Raw genomic sequence first — 18,788 nt, 5'->3', positions numbered from 1 at the left:
CTCCCTCTCCGTACGGAGACACTTTGCTTTTTCCTTGTCATTAAAATCTTTGCGCTGCATACCTTGGGACTTGTGATTTGTTTTCCTCCTGAAACATCTCAGCGTCTGCTCTGCAGCAGAAAGCATCCTGAGCTTTCCTCTTCTCACTGGAAACAGAGGAGGGACAACCTTCCTTGTCCCATGACCACAAGGCCATCCGCAGGCAAAATAAGAACAAGAGATCCTGCAGAGAACACTGCCAAAATCAATCGTTCTGCAATACGGAGACTCTTATAAAAGGAGACTGCTGGGAGAGCAGGGATTCATTTGCATGGAGAAGAAAAGGCTCGAGGGGAATCTTGTCCTTGTCTTCATTCCTTTGTTCATGAAGCTTCCCTTTAGATGCTGCCAGGCCACTATCAGGTCTCCCCAGAGCCTTCTCCTCTCTGGGCTGCACAATCCCAGCTCTCTCAGCCTGTCCTCGTACAGAGGTGCTCCATCCCTTGAATCACTTTTGTGGCCCTCCTCTGGATAAGCTCCAACAGCTCCATGTCTCTCCTGTGCTGAGGACTCCCCATCTGGACGCAGCACTCCAAGTGAGGTCTCACAGCACAGCACACAGCAGACGGGCAGGATCTTCTCTCTTTCCCTGCTGGCCTCACTGCTTGGACCAGGATGTTGGCTTCCTGGTCTGCAAGGGTACATTGCTAGCTCATGTCCAGCTGCTGCCACACACCAGTACGGCCAAGTCCTTTTTGTTAGGGCTGCTCTCCATCCTTTCATCCTTCAGCTCGTATTAGTAGCGGGGGTTTTCTCGGCCCAGGTGCAAGTGCTTGCACGTGGCTTTCTTGGACTTCATGAGGTTCTCCTGGGCCTCAGGACACAAACCTGATCTTCTCTCACAACTGGAGAAATGCTTCTGGTTTGCCTCCCAATCCCCTTCTTCTCAACCACTCTGACTAAATGCTGCCATTTGCAGCAAATGAGGGTGCCTCACATCCTTCTTTGCATGAACATTGCTACATCCATGGCCAGAAATATTCAGAATGTCACCAGAATGCTGAAGCCTCAGCACAGTATGGCACTGGCTCTGCTCACACAGGGATGCTGAAACTTCCAATCCTGATAATGGTTGTGCAAAGGAGTATGTCAAACCCGGTTATGCCGGGTTGCAGGATCTGTTGCCAAGCACGAGTACTTCTGAGGAAGTAACATGTGCTCTACAGATAGAGAGTGATACGTATCAGCATCCTTTCCAAAGAAGAAGAAACTGTTCCTTTGGCCAGCCAGCATGGAGGGATGGAAAGTACGGAGGAGAGAACGTTCTATTCACTCGAGGCAGGGTAAATTCAGATCACACAGACAGGTCTCTGGCCTTTGGCCAGAGAGGACCAGAGAGGACAGACCTCCGCCAACAGTTCTCAGCATCGCCCTCATGTGGCTGTCCTGGGAAAGAAACCAGGCAGCACGAGGGCTCTGAGGAGGGGAGGGAATGTTTTGATGTCCCAGGGCAGCTGGAAGTCAACTGCTGGGTGAGGAAGATGGCCACCTGGGGAGCACAGGTGCAGCAGGGCACAATTCAGACACCAGCAGAAGAAAAGCTGGTATGCGTTGGCCGGGAATCGAACCCGGGTCAACTGCTTGGAAGGCAGCTATGCTCACCACTATACCACCAACGCAGCTGCCTGCAACCTTCCTCATGCTCCTGCAGCTCACAGACTTCACATCCTCCTCCTTCCAGCCCTCTGCATGTGCACTACCACCATCTGCTGCAACTTCTCTCTCATTCCGCCTTTCCAACAGAAATTGTACAAATTCCACCCGACTGGGAAGCTACATCACCAAAGAAGCACAACACCAGTATGACATGGAGCAAACAGGGAAGTGCTTTCCCTTTCCTCTGAACAATGGGGGCAATCTGTTCACAGGAGGCCTCTAGGACCTCTACTCCTCAATGGCCCTTTCTCACAGAATCACAGAATCAGTGCGGTTGCAAGGCATCTCTGGAGATCTCCTCGTCTAACCACCCAGCTACAGCAACTTCCCTAGAGTAGGCTGTGCAGGAAAGCATCCAGACGGTTTTAAAAAATCTCCAGAGAAGCAGACGGCACAGCCTCTCCCGGCAGCGTGTTCCAGTGCTCTGTCATGTAATGAAGTAATGAAGTTCTTTCCCACGTTCAATTGGAAATTCCTGTCTTCTGCCACCCCCACTCATTTTGTAGAACTCTGTGGATTCCCTCTGGTAGTCCCCTGTCCACTTTCTTAAGTGGGAAGCCCAGAACTGCATGCCGGATGTGGCCTCACCAGGGCAGAGCAGATGGGGAGGACAACCTCCTTTGACCTGCTGACCATGCCCCTTTAATGCGCCCTCTCCACACAACTCGTCAGCGTGCCCAAATCTTGCTAAAAGCCAGCGCAGCCACTCCTCCCAGCTTTGTGTCATCAGCAAGCTTGATGAGGATGGAAACTCTCCCTTCCTCCAGGCCGTTGATGAATATGTGAAACAGGAACTGGACCAAGTAACAACCAGTGGGTAACAAGGCTAGCTACCAGTGTCCAACTAGCCTCTGTGTCCCTGATCCCAGCCCTCGGAGCTATTCAGTGTGCCAGTGTGGTTGCCGTGTGGTCACTGCATGTAGAGAAAAGAGAACTGCATCCCACGTAGTTGGCAGGATTCAAACCTGCATGGAGAATCACAACAGATTTCTAGTCCAACACCTTTGCCACCTGGCCACAGCAACCTGCTCCAGCCATCTCTACCTGGATCATTCCATGCCCTGGGCAATAACAACCCGCTCCAAAAGATTCTACAAGAGAAGCAGCACTCAAAACCCTGACCCCAGGGAGTGCGGGATGATCCCACTGCTTCCAAGTAAGTATTAGTTGCTTTCAAATCCTATTCTGCCTGCAAGAAATTCAAAAGATCATGACATCTCTCCTTGTTTCAGAAAGGAAATTAATTATCGCAGGCAAATTTCTATTCCTTCTGCTTGAGCAGACAATTCCTGTTGCCAAATCCCATTTTGTTAGCATGCTTGCTCAGTTGTCAGACTGTCACTCTTCCAGATAGTAAGTTATTCCTCAAGTTCTTCAGTTACCTTGAAAAGTGGTATCTTCAGGATAGCTCTGGCTCTCAGGTGCGTTTTTCAAGTATGCCAGCTGCACTTCTCAAGGTTGCTCTGATTCCCAGCGTAGGTTCCCAGGCCAAGTTCCAAAGGTTAGCAGTTCCCAGCGCTCAGCCCCTACTTCCGTTACTGTGCAACAGTCATTTGATGTCAGTACTTTCCCATCCTTGCCAGATATTCCATAACAAGACCCACCAAAGGGCAGAGGGCAGGTGTGGTAGGCAGGCTGGTGGTATGGTGGTGAGCATAGCTGCCTTCCAAGCAATTAACGATGGCTTGGTTCCTAATCAAGATAAACTTTTATTCTGCCAGGCTGTGGGCTGCCTTCACCTCCTGCAGGCTGAGTGTCCTGCTCCAAACCAGCCCAGCTTCCTCCCGAAAGACCAGCTGACCGGGGCATTTGAGACACTACCCTCATCTCTGCTCAGCATTGCTGCCCCACCTGGCCCCATGGGACATCTCCCAGACCTGCAGACAGAGGCCTGGCTGTAACAAGGTCAGCCCTGGAAAACAAAGACTTAACGGGCAGTTCTTGGCCATTAAGACATTAAGAATTTCCCAACAAGAGCTGAAGCACTCAGCCTCTACCCAAGGGAAATTTGGGACACTCCACGCTTGGCTATCAATTTCCTGTTTCAACAGGGTCAGGCACTGAGCAGTCTGCCCTCCCTCTGTGTGGAGCCCTCGTGGAGCAGATGCTTGGACTAGCACCTGACCCAAGGGGCTTGTGGAGCAGAGCCCTCCCCAGCCAGCCTGCTCGGCCCCAGGCAGAGCAAAAGGGAGAACACCTGTCCAACCAGGAAGCAGACATAGGGCAGCCCTGCAGGCCAAGCCTAAGAGGCTGTAACCCTGGGAGTCTTGGGCTCAATTCCCATTCCTGACATCCCCTTCTCTCTTGCTCTCTGCCAGAATACCGGTGCAAACCTTCAGGCCAAGCATCTCCTCCTGTTCATAATTCACTGCGGGCTCTGCTCTCCATCCTGTACGCTTCCCATGACCCACCCTGTGAGAGGGCGCACACCACAGGAAATGTTTCTCAGTTCAAGGAAAACAGCACAGTGCTGAGGACATGCAACGACTCAGCCCCCAACAACACCACGGCTGCAAAAACCATGTGGCTGACCCTCTGTAACATTCTGCAGATGTTGCACAGCCCTCTGGATCCCAGACAAGGGGCTGCCAAAAATGAGCCTCAATTGTCATTATTTCAAAGGCCTCCCACCAAACAGCAGAGCTTCTTCAGGCTGGGTGAAAGAAAGCAAGGGGTCTGGAGGATTTCCACTGTGTATTCTACAGAAGGTAGTGACTGCTGTTGTCCATCCTGTTTTGGTCAATTCAGGGCTTTATCAGAAATGCCTTTCCTACCTTACTTCTCCCCATTGTCCATATGATGACACTTCCAAGACAACCCATTCTATCTCTCGTTCTGAGCTCTGTTGCTCCATCTGGGTGTGAAAACACACACCTGTTTCTAGGTTTGATCCCCACACGCCCAGGCGCCTGAGAGTGCTCCATTTACCAGAGCGAGTACAAGGCAGTGCCACCTGCTCTGCGTATCACTTGCATGCGTGTGCCCAGAAAGCTCTTCTTGATGGACTTACTGGAAGGAGGAGGGGAAATCTGTCGCAGCATGTCTTTCCCTTCCAGTCCCAGATGTAGGAAGGAGGAAGGCTTCATTCCTTCAATTCTGCTGTCTCCTTCCCCTCCATTTGCAGTGCTTACTCCGCTACTTCAGGAGCTTCTCAGCAGCACTGCTGGCAACCTTTCCTGCAGATGTGGGAAGGTCATCAGAGAGAGCTCCAGGTTACTTCTGGTGTCCGACACATCAGCCCCTTCTCAGGTGGAGGCGTTCCAATTTGGTGGCCAAAAATGCCTCTTACCTCACAAAAGCGGCCAGTAAGTAAACCAGTCATCAGGGGAAACTGAAGGAGTGGAGTGCAGTTAGGGCCAGGACTTACACGAAAACTCCATGTAGTGGGGGGAGATCTACAAAGGGTGATGTGTCCCACCTAGAAACCTCATCTAGGTGTGCCTGCAACCCACAGAGGATTGGAGTAGATCATCTCCAAAGGCCCTTTCCAGTACAACATGAGTAACTCTAGGTCCGCACCAGCCATGAAAAGGCAATGCTTTGAATGGCAGCAGGACCAGAATGTGTAAAACGCTCGTTGTTTCAGGAATGGCACACAGAACCTTAGAAACGACCTTGATGAAGAAAGCAGTGCTGTGGCAGAAAAGAGTCCAGAAGCTCCGCACTCCACAGCTACGTGACTTGTGTGTGCCTGCACTTCAGGGGTTTCCCCAACTCTTCTTTGTGGTCTTCTCATCACAATGACTGACAGGTGCTCTGGGAGGCTAATCCCATGTGCCTTTGTACTTTGAAATGCATGGAATGGGATGTTGCATCTGTGGCCCACAACAAAGAGACTTCACTATGTGGAACACTGTCCGAAGCCGCTCCGCAAAAGAAAAACATCCTAGGCCTTGGGCCAGGGGTATGAACATGTAGAGAAAAGCAGGTCAATCTGAGTTTGGGTAATTCTCAGGAAAGGATGCGGGCATCTGTTTGGTCACACAGTATATACACGTGTACGTGCATAGAAATAGAATACATAACTTTCAGTATATGTGCATAGGAAATCTGATCACGGCTCTAACTCCTGCCTGCCAGAGGAGACTGTCTTCCCGCTCGTTTGGTCTTACGACATCTGGGGACAGATGAATTAATCTGATGTCAGACAGTGTGATTCTGGAGCTAAACATTTCAGATGAAAGAAGAGTGGTCTTAATTACCTGGCAGGTCCCTGCAATCAGCCAGCACCAGATGCTTCAATGCTTCATGAGCCAGGAATGTTTCTGCCCTGTGGGGCCTCTGCAACACAGCATAAAAGCCCGTGCTGCTGCAGGCTCTGCATCGCCCCCTCTTCCCTCACTTTCCTTGAGGAACGAGGTAAGCACAAAGTCACTCCAGCTCTCCAGCTGGGACCAAGTGCTGTCCCCTTGCTGTTGAGTCCCCTTGCTACTTGGTCTGTGTAGTCCACTGGGAAATTGGGTGGAGGGCTGGGAAGAGACGCTATCTCAGTGACACAGTGAGACTGATGGTTGTTGGCATGGAGGACGTATGTCCAGAGAATTAGGACCTGCAGCAGCTGGCCTCGAAGAGAACAGCCGGGTGCATCCTGCGCCATCTTCAACGTTGTGAAATTCATGTGAGAGATGAGTCTTTCCAGAGACTCTCCCGGGCCTTCTTCAAGAAGTGGGAAGCGTTCTTCTGCAGGGCAATTCAGATGGCGTGCTGAGGATGATGGGAACTGTAAAGACCCGGTGTGTTTTCCCAGCAAGTTTGGTCCAACGTCTTTTCTGGCCTGCCTCTATGTCCTGGTCTAGTGTCAGCAATCTTCACCCATGTGACGGCACCAGGAACATAGGAGGCAGTCCTGGTGCAATCAGCACCCAGTTAGTCGCAGCTTTCCTGACAGTCTTTCCAACTCAGCCTGCAGGAGAGCTGTCACACTGCAGACTGTGGTAGCAACAGCATCTGCAGGTGCTTTGAGGACACGGAGCCAGAAAGAGAGCTGGAGGGCAGCAAAGGGAGTTGGTGAGAGAGCCAACGCAAAGAAAGATGGGCTGACTGATTTTTGGGTCCGTGTTCCCTCCCTGCTCTGTGTTTCAGCTTTGCCTCCCTCAGTGAGAGATGTCGTGCTGCAGACCCTGCGTCCCGTCCCCCTGCGGTGCCTCTGGCCCAACCCCACTGGCAAGCAGCTGCAATGAGCCATGTGTCGCCTGCTGCGCTGACTCAACTGTGGTTATCGAGGCCTCCCCTGTGGTGGTGACCCTGCCGGGCCCCATCCTCACCTCCTTCCCTCAGAGCACAGCCGTGGGATCCTCTCTGTCAGCTGCTGTTGGCAGCTCCCTCAGCTCCGCGGGCGTTCCCATCTCTTCTGGGGGCTCCCTTGGTCTGGGAGGCTCCGGGCTGTGTCTGCCTTTCCCGCCCAGCAGTTTCATCTGCTGAAGCCGATGGATTGTCCCATCTGGAGAACGCATCTCAGGAATGGATGGATCGTTCTCTCAACCTCCCTGAAAACTAAAAACATTTTTCTCCTCTCTGTACGGAGACACTTTGCTTTTTCCTTCCCATTAAAATCTTTGTGCTGCAGATCTTGGAATTGTGATTTTGTTTCCTCCTAACGCCATTGGTCACCTGCTCTGATTAGAAAAGCAGTGCCCACTGCCCTCAGCTTACCTCTTCTCACTGGAAACAGAGGAGGGAGAACCTGCCCTGTCCCATGGCAGCGAGTCCATCCCCAGCTACAAAAAGACAACACGTCCAGCTGTGGCTCCTTCCAGCCTCAACCACTCTGTGCTTCTGTGATGTGTTCTAACAGGAGAAGCAGGAAGAGCAGGGAATGGTTTGTGCGGAGGGCAGAAGGCTCAGGGGGCATCCCGTCCTCGACTTTAGTACCTGCAGAGGGAGGCTGGGCAGGAAGAAGAGGCACAAGAGAGGCAGCCTCTTCTCAGTGCCACCCCTGTGAGAGGACAAAAAGCCATGCCATCAGTGGGAATCCACAGAACACCACACACAGTATTCCTTGTGTCCTGTGAAGATGGACAAAGATGGGATTGAGCTTTCCAGGGATGCTGAGGAGTCTGTCTCACTGGAATAAGCAACATGCCCCCAGACACGGCTCTGAACAGCCTGCTCTTCTCGACCATGCCTTGAGCAGGATTGGACTGCAGGGTCTGCACCTCAGCTGCTGTGGGATACAGTGACCTTCTGCTGGTTTCCCTCACAAGGCAGCAGCCATCAATCAGACGGCAACACAGAAGGGTCAGGGCCTGTGCTCACTAAGCTAGGCAGGTGTGGAGGAACCATGTCAGGGGAAGGCCACTGCATGGCTAAAAGCACAGAGAAGGAAGGATGGCAAGAAGGATGTCTGGTATGCATTAATTAGTTCAGTTTCAGGCTTAGGTGAAAGTCAGCTGTGGGCAATGGTTTGGGAGCCCAAAAGTAGAGGTCCCACTGAGATTTGAACTCAGATCGCTGGATTCAGAGTCCAGAGTGCTCACCTTTACACCATGGGACCAGCTGCACACCTGCTCTATGTCCTCTCAGCAACAGAATGGACGGACAGGAGGCTTCAGCAGAACGCTGAGCTGGCAGGAAGACACAACACACCTTCTCATGGGTCCCACAGCATGCAATGGCTGCCTCTGATGGCACTCAAGAGAATTCAGTCTTGAGGCTAACTATTAATCCTGGATGGCAATCAGGAAAGCCTACTGCTCTCATGTCTCAGAGTTCTTTCCTATGCCTGCTTTCCTATGCCTACTTTCCTTGGCTACTGACACGACTGCATGCAGATCCACAACCTCGTTCCACAGCGACATAATATACCAGGAGACAGCAAAAAGAAAGCAAGGTCTCACACCAAAGGAGCATAAGCCTGTATCCAGGTGATCACAGTTCTCTGATGTCTTGTTATGGTCAGGATTCACTTTTAAAGCTTTTTGGGTAAGCTCACCTCCGTATGCCTCATGGGTTGGAGCTCTTGTTTGTGCTACGCGAGGCCTGTTACTGCTCCCCTGAATGCTCCAACTGGTGCTGCTCTCCATCCAGCTCAGAACTATGCTGCCTGCACATGCCCATGCTTGTGTGGGCATTTGCGTGCACCCGCTGTGTGTCAGCCTAGCTAGCACAAGCCCCTCTCTCCCAAACAACTGGTCTTCCCAGGCAGAGCTGAGTGGTGTGCTGCAAGTGCTGCTCCACAGCATTTTTGGAGTGCTGCTGGGCAAGGAAGGGACAAATGTGATCAGGACAGAGCAGATGGAAGTGGACAGCCCCAGCCACAATGAATGATTGCCACTACCCTCCAGCTCACAGGGAGCAGCAAGGGCAGGCAGAAGCAGGGAGCCAGAGAAAACTCTCTGACCTGATCCTGCAGTGCTGCCTGCCCAGCCCAGCTGTGTAGGAGGTGGGGCTTCCAAGGCTCCCAGGACAGCACTGGTTTACCTGCCGTGGGTGGAGACCAGCCTCAGGCGCTGGCAGCAGGCCCAGGAAGGTGTGGGGTAGGCTGCACTGCTAGAATCTGATGGGAAGATAAGACAAGAGCTGGCTCTGCTGAGACCTGCATGCATCTGCAGGCAGCTTCCCTGTGCCATCCACACACCCTGGCTGCAGACATGAGCCAGGCACATGAGACAAACAAAAAATAGGACAAGCTGGGTAGGATTTCCAGGAGAGGGAAAATGTTTGTGCATCAATCACCTTTTAATGCTCTGCTCTCTTCAGTGGCACAACTGCAGGGAACTAACTGTGTACCAGCAAGGGTCTACCACTCATCCTCTCTCTCCTCACTATCCCCACAGAGTCACTCCAGGTATCCCTTCTCCGTTACACACTTCACCCAATACACCCCGGTGCCCCATTCTCCACAGGAACTTTACTGCTCAGGCTGGTAGACCTGGGACTGAAAGAAGGCACTGAGGAGCCCCCTCCTTCTTTACAACACACCGATAAGTACATTGGGCAGAATGAAATAGTTGCCAGATTCCATCATCTCGACCACATGTCATTTTGCACTTCTTCCCCAGAGGAGGAGAACAGAGGACGGCACAACCTCCACCTCTCTGTGTGCAAGAGTTGGGAACAGGTCAGCCAGCAAAGCCCCACGGCCTCAGGGAAGATCCGTGGGGACCCAATGCTGTCAGGTGTCCTCCTTTAAGTGTTAACAGTGAGGACCATCTGTTCACAAGTTGGTGCTTTCTGCAGCCCTCGGTATAGCTACGCTAAAAGCAGACTCCAGGGTTGAGACAAGAACAAGGAGATCCATCGCTGATGACTGTTATGAGAACAACAGACTCAGATTAATGTAATCTGCTGCCTGTTATTAAAAGCAGGCTAACATATCCAGAGATGAAAGGAAACATAAAACAACATCTGTCGTCTCCCACCCATCCTCTTCTTCATCATCCCACAGTGCGCTGCAGAGGAATGGGGAATGTGGAGGTAAGGTTAGTGTACAGTGCAATGCTCAGGCTGCAATTGTTCGAGAACTGCTCCAGGACGTGTCCATACAACAGGGTGCTCTCCTTTAGGAAATGAACACAGCAGAATGTGTGTCCCGTGCGTGGCAGCTCCTGCAGGGTCAAATGCTCATCCATGAGCTTCTCTCTCCAAGGGCTGCAGTTCTGGCCCTGAGTCTGCTCCCGTGAGGGCTCTGCATGACATGCAGCCTCCTTCAGTCCAGATCCATCTGCTCCACCGTCATCTCCTCCCTGGGCATTACGGTGCTAAACAAAGACTTGATGGGCTGCTTGAGGACCACAAGCATTTCACAAGGAAAGCACAAAGCAAGTATCCAAAGAAGTTGAGGACTCTGCATGCCTGCATTATGAACCTGCAGTTTCAACAAGGCCACACACTGAGCAGTGTGCCCTCACTTTGGACTAGCCATGCTTGTAACTCTTCCTTGGACTAGCAATGGACCTCCTGAGATGCCTTGCACTCAGGCTCCCTCCATGAAGCTGCAGTCCTCAGAAACAGTACCGTTTGTGACCCACCTCTGCAGCATGGGCTGCACACATGCCTCTTTCCCACTGCCACTGGAGCGCAGTCCCTCTCCACAGCACTCAGGTACATCTCTTGCCATTCCTCCTTCACTCTCCAGACTCTTCAAGACAGGCACAGCCTTCCACCAGTCTTTCATGATGCAAACCTCTCACTTGCCAGCCTGCTGGGCCCAAAGCAGGACAGAAGGAAGCATTCTGTTTTCCCGTGAACAGGCCACGTGACAACCACGCAGGCCAAGTTTTGTCTTTTCATTTCCCCTGGGCTCTGGAGTCCATGGAAGGGATTCAGGGGTAGATTACATGTGTACCTTGAGTCCCACAGCAAGATGCTGACATGTGCAGAGCCCTTACTAGCTGAGAGTTCCTTTGGTTGCTCCTATGAAGGATTGTCATGAACGTCCAAGATGCATGACAAGAGCTCTACGTTTGGGCTGTAAACACTTCCTCTGTCTGGTCTGATGTACCTGGAGTAGCTGCCGTGGCCTGCCAGCTGTTCAGGACACAAGCAAGGCAAGATGACCTCCTCCTGCCAACTCTGTCATCTTTTCTAGGCACTGGAGGGCTGCTCTTTCATGCCCACAGGTAGAAGGTTTTGCCTTGCAGCTAAGAAAACCCTGGTCTCTCAGACTCTGCGTCACAATGTCACGCTATCCCCACAGGGCTGGAGCACCAGGCCTCTGATCATCCCCACAGGGAACGCACACTGAACACACTCCACATGATCATCACCTTTCCTTGCTTCTCCAGTTTGGCTTTCTTCCCCATTTCCGACGCCGGCTCACATTTACTTCTCCGCAGTCATCAAGTAGTGTTGTCAGGAAGAGGGGACACCCACAGGCTTGGACCGGGCAGTGCCAAGCAGTTGTTCCCAGGTGATCCAGCAGAGAAAGCTCACCTGGGTGAGCTTTCATCAGACACTGGGTTGGGTGGATCATATCCAAAAGTCCTCTCCAAGCCAAGACAAGTGACATAGGATCTGCACTAGTCACAGAGAGGCAGCGCTTTCGAAGGACGCAGCGCTAGACATTCCACTTGCTTCAGGAATGGTTCAAAGCCCTTCAGTAATGTCTATGATGAGGAAAGTGGCACTTGGGAGGCCTGCTATTCCTGGCGTGCCTGAGGCCAGGACACCTTTTCCACTGCTTTCCACACCTACATGACTCAGGTGTGCCTGCGGTTCAGGGTTTTTCCCATCTCTTCCCCATTCATGATGACAGGCGGGTGCTCTGGGAGGCTGATGCTATGTCACTTTGAACTTGGAAATGCGCGGAGTGGACTCCCAGCCCCGAGCCTCTCCTCAAAAGGAGGCCATGCAGGACTGTGTTCAATGAGATTAATGCGTCGCTGAGCAAAGCAGGTTAATTTGAGTATGGGTCAGTTTTAGGGAAGGACGCCGGCATTACTTTGATCTCACTCCCACAGCCAGATTTGGTGAGTGCCAACAGCTTCTTCCACTACCCAGGCTGATATCTGTTCCTGCTTGGAATAACATGGACAACATGTTCAAGTCACCAAGGAAGATGGCTGTGGACATTCCTCTCAAGAGCCCCATAAAAGAGAAGAGCATGACTCTCACCTCTACTCGTCATCACACTGTGAGGAAGACTGTTAAGCAAAACAGACCTGGCTGGCCTGAAAGGGTCAAACAGGGAACACGCAGCCCCTCCTGAAAGGGAAGGACTGCCACGTGTAACATGTGGCCCTTCCTGAAAGGGAAGGACTGCCACGTGTAACATGCGGCCCTTCCTGAAAGGGAAGGACTGCCATGTGAAACCAGCAAGCATAATTAACAGCTTCTTCGTTCCATGACCAAGAGCAGAACATGTTCTGTGGAGAGAACACCTTTTGATTACTGTACTGATCATAATACAAAGAGCTAACTAACCAATGATGTATTGCTGTCAGCCACATGAATGTTATCTGATTTAAGTATTGTATACTCCTGTAGCTAAAAGATATAAAAACCCTGTAACAACAATAAACTTTGCTTTTGCGCCACCAGAGCCTTAAGCCCGTCTGTCCCAGGCGTCTTGAGCTGGTCTCCGTCATTTGGTGCCGAAACCCGGGAACTCTCGGTCTCCAAATGACAAAGGCGTCGCTTCCTCCCACGAGCCGCGGTTGGTAAGTTGAAATAGGGAGGTAAGGACTAGGGAATTGGACAGATTGTTAAATAAAATGGGACAAGCTGCAAGTACAGAACGAGGCATTTTTTCTGCAATGCTGAAATCATTATTAGTTGCCCGAGGAGTAAAAGTGACTCGGGGTCAGATTAGTCGTTTTTTAGATTTTATTGAGGAAGTATGCCCCTGGTTTCCCAGGGATGGAACTATTAATATTGAAACTTGGAATAAAGTAGGTGAAAGACTCCAGGGCTATTATGCTGTGCATGGCCCTGAGAAGGTACCTATTGATACCTTTACACTTTGGACTCTAATAAAAGAATGTCTCAGAGGAGACACAGGAGATGAGAAGTGGCAGCGGACCACTCGCTCAACAGAAAAGCTATATCCTGCCTTGTCGCGATCAAAATCTCTTGATCATATCCCTTCGTCTATGCCATCAGCACCCGCACCCTCCCCTCCCCAGTATGAGCAACCTTTGATTTGTAAATTAGCAAACGGCTTGCCGCCTTGTAAACCTCCTAGCACTAACATAACAAAGGATATTTTACCCCCTGATGATTGGGGAGAGTTAGAAAAAGAGGCTGCTGAATATCACCATAAGGACTTAGCGGCTGTATTCCCAGCGTTACAGGCTGCTGGTGCCGCTGTGCAGACACAGCAGATAGTCAATCAGGTTAGATCAGATCCCCTTGCTGTTTCACCTGCCTTTCGAGCAGGGCGAATGCCTCCCCCGCCTGGAGTAGATGCTTTGCTTATGCAACAATCCCCTATGCAATTAGCGCTCAAAGAAGCAAGGAAAGCTGGGGAAACAATTGATGAATTTTCTGGGCAACTTTTCCCGTCTCAAGTTTTCCCTGTCATACAGCGTCAACTTGCAAACGGTGGCATTCTGAATGATTATGAACCTATTCCTTTTAAACAACTGAAAGAGCTTAAAGCTGCTAATATTCTTCCCCCTTATGACTGGAAAAGCTTGGCAAAGGCTGTGTTAAGTGGAGGTGAATATTTGCTTTGGACTTCCGAATATGCGGAACGGTTCTTCTTGTGCCCCTTTATTACCAGTTCCTCATTTTGGAGTGAACCCCAGAGGATTAATGCCTAATGATTTATGGCAGATGGATATCACACATGTACCTTCTTTTGGAAAATCTTCTTATGTCCATATAACAATTGACACTTTCTCTCACTTTGCAGTAGCCTCAGCCTTGTCTGGTGAAAACTCTCTCATGCATGCAACCATCTTTTGCATTGTTTTAGCATTATGGGAACACCGAAATCATTAAAAACCGATAACGGGACAGCTTATGTAAGTAGCGGTTTTGCAACCTTTTGTTGACATTTTAAAATTGACCATAAAACTGGAATTCCATATAATCCAAAAGGCCAAGGTATAGTAGAAAAATTTAATCATTTATTGAAAACTCAACTAAAGAAAATAAAAAGGGGGACATGAGGAATTAAAGATACTCCGTCCTCTATGTTATCACATGCATTATTTGTTTTAAATTTTTTGACATTGGATGATAATAGAAAATTGGCTGCTGATAGACATTGGAGTAATAAAAAGAGATAAACCAATGGTATATTGGAGAAATCCAATGGACGGTAAAATTTATGGTCCTGATCCTGCACTAATTTGGGGCAGAGGATATGTTTGTTTTTTCCCTACAGACGAAACCTCACCGTGGTGGATACCGGAGAGATACGTCCGTCATGCCGAAAACAAAGATGGGAAAACTGCAAAGGAAGATTCAGAGACTGACTCTAACCCAGACGAATCCATTGTGTGAACAAATTATAATGCAGCAAGATTGGGATACCAATGTTTCAACAGGAATTCACTGGGCTCTGAATTTTCTCTATATAGATTTATCTAAAGGGACAAGAGGTTCTGGAACACCTCCCTTAAATTTTCCTTTATGTCAAAGCACAATCACTCCAAAAACAGAATTTGCACCTTTATGGAGAGCATGTCGAGCTAACGAAACAGTGTGCATTGATTCCACTATCTGTGATTGGAATATGATAGGAAATCAAGGGCGACCAATTAATTTGGTTTCAGGAATTTGGACAAAAAACAATCATACGTTCTATTCTAATTTATGGAAAGCAGTCACAGCCATGGAAAAAATCAAAGCAAAACAATTAAACTTGACTTGGATTCAAATAAATAATAAATGGGCAATGACTGCAGAGAGTTATACAACTGAGTTTTATATGCGAGCTTGTGTTCCAGAACCTTATGCCTTTTTAAGCGGACCGCTAAATATTGTGAATAGCATAGTGAGTTGTACCGATTGTGTAATCTCTAATTGTCTTAATAGTAGCAGTAGTTCCTTCTTGTTAGTAAAGCAACCTGATTATGTCTATCTTCCTGTAAATTTGACACATTATTGGTATGCTGATAAGGGAATGGAAATTCTCCAAGAAACTTCTTTGCAATTAATAGAGAGATCTAAGCGAATGGTCAGATTAATAATAGCCAGAATAGCTGCGCTCATTGCTGCCATAGCAGTAACTACAGTAGCTTCTATTTCTTTAACAACTAGTATTCAGACAGCAGCTTATGTTAATGAATTATCAATTAATGTATCTAAAGCTTTACAAAATCAAGCTACTTGGGATGAAAAGATTGAACTGCGTCTCAATTCCTTAAAGGATACAGTAGACATCCTGGGAAGACAGTTACAAATTATAGCTACTCGTGAATCTCTCTTATGTCATGCAGAATACCGAGCTATCTGTGTGACTCCTGTTGAATACAATAATACCAAATTCTCTTGGAACAAAATACAAGATCATCTTCAAGGCATATGGAATAATGCGAACACATCATTAGATCTTAGGGAATTGAGACAGCACATTCACGATATGATACAATCGCACCATATAGATCTTTCAGTAGCAACTCAAACTACTACATTTATAAGCGCTCTAAAATCTGCATTTCCGTCCTTCAAATCATTTAGAAATGGAATTTATAAGCTGATAGTCATTGCCATAATGATAATAATAGGAATTCTTGCTTGTCCATGCTTGATGAAAATGATAACAAATAAACTCCAAAATTTGCATATAAATCTTAAAAAATTGGAAATGGAAAACACAAAAAACAAACCACCACCACCCCTGGTCTAATAAAATAGAAAAGGGTGGAATGAGGAAGACTGTTAAGCAAAACAGACCTGGCTGGCCTGAAAGGGTCAAACAGGGAACACACAGCCCCTCCTGAAAGGGAAGGACTGCCACGTGTAACATGCGGCCCTTCCTGAAAGGGAAGGACTGCCACGTGTAACATGCGGCCCCTCCTGAAAGGGAAGGACTGCCATGTGAAACCAGCAAGCATAATTAACAGCTTCTTCGTTCCATGACCAAGAGCAGAACATGTTCTGTGGAGAGAACACCTTTTGATCACTGTACTGATCATAATAAAAGAGCTAACTAACCAATGATGTATTGCTGTCAGCCACATGAATGTTATCTGATTTAAGTATTGTATACTCCTGTAGCTAAAAGATATAAAAACCCTGTAACAACAATAAACTTTGCTTTTGCGCCACCAGAGCCTTAAGCCCGTCTGTCCCAGGCGTCTTGAGCTGGTCTCCGTCAACACTGAATATGACTACATGGCCCACCGTCGTTAGGAAGAGATAAAACAATGATGGGTGTACAGACAGTCCGTCGGACCACCACGAAGCATGGCTACAGACATCCTAGTCACAGTCCACCTCACGCACTCTTCAAGTTACCCTTCTCTGTTTTCACTACCTCCACACCCTTGTTTCGCAACCCGTCCCAGCGCCTCGCCACCCTCAGAGTAAAACACGTCTTTCTAACATCAAACTTCAATCTCCCCTCTTTTGGTTTAAAGTTGTTCCCCCCTCCTTCTTCACTATCAGTCTCAGCTTAACGACATCAGCATGCTTACTCAGGGCACACTCAATTCTACTGTCTACCTTGCTGATCGAGTTGTCAAAGAGCATGAGCATTAGCGTGATGAGTGTAGGAAACATACAGGTGGTCCTCAGTGCAGCTTACAGGGGGATTTCCTCTAGCTCCAATCATTTTTTCCATGCCATTGAGCTTGAAAACATCCATGGGCACGTGGGTCTTATCTCTCATTTGGGACTGTACGATCTCCATGTTCTGTCTGAACTTCTCCCACAACCTCCTGCATGTCTCTGATTGCCCACAAGGAGGAATAGCGTCTCATAGCGTTACTTTCCCATGGCCTGCACACTCAGAGCATTTCAGAAGAGAACTCTCAGATACTTCAACACTGAATTTCACAGAGGCTGATGGCAGAGCACATCTGGTTGGTAAAAGTGTGAGGACATCATCAAGCTGCCAAGGAATGCTGCTAAAGAGTTGACAGGGAACATGTGGCAGTGGTTAGACATCCCAGCCAGCAACCTCTACAGAAAAGAGTGTCTGGCTCCCAGTTCTACTCTCCCTTCCTGTCAATCTGCCTTCATTGCCATTACTTTGGCGTATAGCGAAGTAACAGCCAGCGCAGTTTCCGTAAGCGCATGTTGAGTTCAAGCAGTATCTCGGTGGTCTTCACTGCCTCTGCCGCATCCCTGCTGATCTGGGCCCCTTTCCCCATCTGCAGTCATGCCATTCGGATGTGTTGATGGAACTTACACCAGCATCTACAGCACATCTCACAGATTTAGCCTGAGAGCTTGCACTGAAAGGAAAGAGCTAACAACTGGTGTCCTTCATGCCTGACGTTCACTGTGACTGGTGGCCACGCTCACCAGGAACAGAGTAATGCTACAAATGACATTTCTGTGTCATTTGTAGGAGGGAAGAAGAAGGAGGAAGAAGAAGAAGAAGGAGGAAGAAGAAGGAGGGGGGAACAACTTTAAACCAAAAGAGGGGAGATTGAAGTTGAATGAAATGCGCATTTCCAAGTTCAAAGTGACATAGCATCAGCCTCCCAGAGCACCCGCCTGTCATCATGAATGGGGAAGAGATGGGAAAAACCCTGAACCGCAGGCACACCTGAGTCATGTAGGTGTGGAAAGCAGTCGAAAAGGTGTCCTGGCCTCAGGCACGCCAGGAATAGCAGGCCTCCCAAGTGCCACTTTCCTCATCATAGACATTACTGAAGGGCTTTGAACCATTCCTGAAGCAAGTGGAATGTCTAGCGCTGTGTCCTTCGAAAGCGCTGCCTCTCTGTGACTAGTGCAGATCCTATGTCACTTGTCTTGGCTTGGAGAGGACTTTTGGATATGATCCACCCAACCCAGTGTCTGATGAAAGCTCACCCAGGTGAGCTTTCTCTGCTGGATCACCTGGGAACAACTGCTTGGCACTGCCCGGTCCAAGCCTGTGGGTGTCCCCTCTTCCTGACAACACTACTTGATGACTGCGGAGAAGTAAATGTGAGCCGGCGTCGGAAATGGGGAAGAAAGCCAAACTGGAGAAGCAAGGAAAGGTGATGATCATGTGGAGTGTGTTCAGTGTGCGTTCCCTGTGGGGATGATCAGATGCCTGGTGCTCCAGCCCTGTGGGGATAGCGTGACATTGTGACGCAGAGTCTGAGAGACCAGGGTTTTCTTAGCTGCAAGGCAAAACCTTCTACCTGTGGGCATGAAAGAGCAGCCCTCCAGTGCCTAGAAAAGATGACAGAGTTGGCAGGAGGAGGTCATCTTGCCTTGCTTGTGTCCTGAACAGCTGGCAGGCCACGGCAGCTACTCCAGGTACATCAGACCAGACAGAGGAAGTGTTTACAGCCCAAACATAGAGCTCTTGTCATGCATCTTGGACGTTCATGACAATCCTTCATAGGAGCAACCAAAGGAACTCTCAGCTAGTAAGGGCTCTGCACATGTCAGCATCTTGCTGTGGGACTCAAGGTACACATATAATCTACCCCTGAATCCCTTCCATGGACTCCAGAGCCCAGGGGAAATGAAAAGACAAAACTTGGCCTGCGTGGTTGTCACGTGGCCTGTTCACGGGAAAACAGAATGCTTCCTTCTGT

The 18,788-nt window shown here is 49.3% G+C and overlaps 2 non-coding genes across 2 annotated transcripts; both read right to left on the bottom strand.

The window, feature by feature from the left end:
- Window positions 1–1,586: 1,586 nt before the first annotated feature.
- Window positions 1,587–1,658, bottom strand: TRNAG-UCC (transfer RNA glycine (anticodon UCC)). The gene has a single exon. It is a non-coding gene; the product is annotated as a tRNA-Gly (tRNA).
- Window positions 1,659–8,116: 6,458 nt separating this feature from the next.
- On the bottom strand, window positions 8,117–8,188 carry TRNAQ-CUG (transfer RNA glutamine (anticodon CUG)). Its single transcript has one exon. It is a non-coding gene; the product is annotated as a tRNA-Gln (tRNA).
- Between the last annotated feature and the right edge of the window lie 10,600 nt (window positions 8,189–18,788).

This window comes from Lagopus muta, chromosome 10 (genome assembly GCF_023343835.1).
Source record: "Lagopus muta isolate bLagMut1 chromosome 10, bLagMut1 primary, whole genome shotgun sequence".
NCBI lineage: Eukaryota > Metazoa > Chordata > Aves > Galliformes > Phasianidae > Lagopus > Lagopus muta.
Note: the sequence above shows the minus strand (reverse complement) of the source record. Positions and strands in the feature narration are given on the sequence as shown.